The 1,755-nt window shown below is 41.3% G+C and overlaps 1 long non-coding RNA gene across 1 annotated transcript; it reads left to right on the top strand.

Annotated features, from left to right (window-relative positions):
* The first annotated feature begins 456 nt into the window (after window positions 1-456).
* On the top strand, window positions 457-1,755 carry LOC125140574. The gene is made up of 3 exons (XR_007139814.1): window positions 457-794; window positions 957-1,242; window positions 1,338-1,755. It is a non-coding gene; the product is annotated as an uncharacterized LOC125140574 (long non-coding RNA).

The raw sequence follows: 1,755 nt of genomic DNA, 5'->3' as shown, positions 1-1,755 counted from the left end.
GAAGAAGCTGAATCACACACTGATGAAGGAAAATGCAAAGAAAGCTCGGATTGGTCTACAGAGAGCAGGACCTGGGAGATGGCAGTGGTCTCTGGAAGACCAAACTTTCTACAGAGACGGAGTCACTTACACACAGGGACAGTGGACAGCCAGACAATCGTAATGGAGTTGAGTGCTGGGTGGAGTTTTATAATGGAAATAAATGGAATGATAACCGATGTGAAACGTTGAATCATTTTGTATGTTATGAAGGTAAGAGATTTTAATAAAAAGTAAATAAATTTAATAAATGTTAGAGTAATTAAAATCTAATTCTAAAATGTATTAGTTAGTTTTCTAGATTTTTGTTCTTAATCCCTTTTTTATTTAAAGATGCAAAAAATGAAAAAAAAAAACAACAAAAAAAAGTCATGAATGAGCTATTCATTGTGTAAATATTTTATTTTTCAGAAAAAAACATGAATAATAAAAATATGTATTTATTAATGATAGAAAGAGCTGGTACAATGCTCAGACCTACTGCAGAGAGAAATACACCGACCTGGTCAGTGTGAGGAACCAAACTGAGAATGACGAGATCTGTAAAGTGATTAAATGTTCAGACAGTACAAATGTTTGGATCGGTCTGTTTAATGACTCCTGGAATTGGTCAGATCAGAGAAACTCCACATTCAGATACTGGAACTCTGACAAACCCAGTGAAGGTTTGAACTTTGCTGCATTGTCTGAGTCTGAGCAACGTTACTGGACTGATGTGAACTGCACAGAAAAACTCCCATTCATCTGCCATGAGAGTGAGTTACATTACACTCAACACTTTTTAGTTGTATTTATTTTAAAGAATGTCCCTCTGATATAATACACTGACTGCAGACCTTCATACTGTACAGATTGTAGACTGTGAACATGTTGGGATGTTTATTTCTGGTACAATTGTTATTCCCTGATATATTCAGATAAACTGATCCTGATTAATAAGAATCCGACCTGGCAAGAAGCTCTGATATACTGCAGGAACCGTCATCATGACCTGGTCTCAGTTCGCTCTGAGGAGATGCAGCTCTGGGTGAAGGAAGTGACTCAAAACGCCTCCACTGAACACGTGTGGATCGGCCTGCATCACACCTGCGCTCTGGGCTTCTGGTACTGGGTGAATGGAGAGATGATCTGCTGGAGGAGAGCAGAAGTGGATCAGCCTGCCTCAGAGCCAAACACTCAACTTTATCTGCTCTACCTGTGAAGGTTTGTCACTGTAGTGTTTCTGTGTGTGTGTATTAAGCCAGTAAGATTTTCCTTTATATTCTTATAATATTGCAATTCATTTATTATTATTATAGAAATCCTCCACAGAACAGAAAATCCAAAATATACGGGCCTGCAACACCCCCCACAAACAGGAAGTGGGGTGACGTCCTCCACGGAAACAAAATGTGAAGCGACGCCTCCCACCGGACAAATGCTGGGCGATGTCACAGGACACCAAAAAAACAAAACAAAACTTGGGCTGGCAACATGGCCCGCAGCCCGGAAGTGAGGAGCGGCGTCCCTCACCGAAAAAATGCGGACCGATGTCACCAAACTCGCAATGTCCTGGGGAGAAAAAAAAACAAAACAAAAAAGCTCCCACGATAACCGGTCCGAGCTGCTATCCTGCTGGGTCCTGGTGTGGCGGAATCTTCTGTCATGACGCGGGGCAGGAAGTGGACCCAGACGCAGGATAGCAAAACAAAACAGGGTTTAATAACAAAGGGAACA

The sequence above is a fragment of the Tachysurus fulvidraco genome, unplaced genomic scaffold (assembly GCF_022655615.1).
Source record: "Tachysurus fulvidraco isolate hzauxx_2018 unplaced genomic scaffold, HZAU_PFXX_2.0 HiC_scaffold_29_np12, whole genome shotgun sequence".
Classification (NCBI taxonomy): Eukaryota; Metazoa; Chordata; class Actinopteri; order Siluriformes; family Bagridae; genus Tachysurus; species Tachysurus fulvidraco.
The sequence above is the reverse complement of the archived record's forward strand: the minus strand, read 5'-3'. Positions and strand labels throughout refer to the sequence as shown.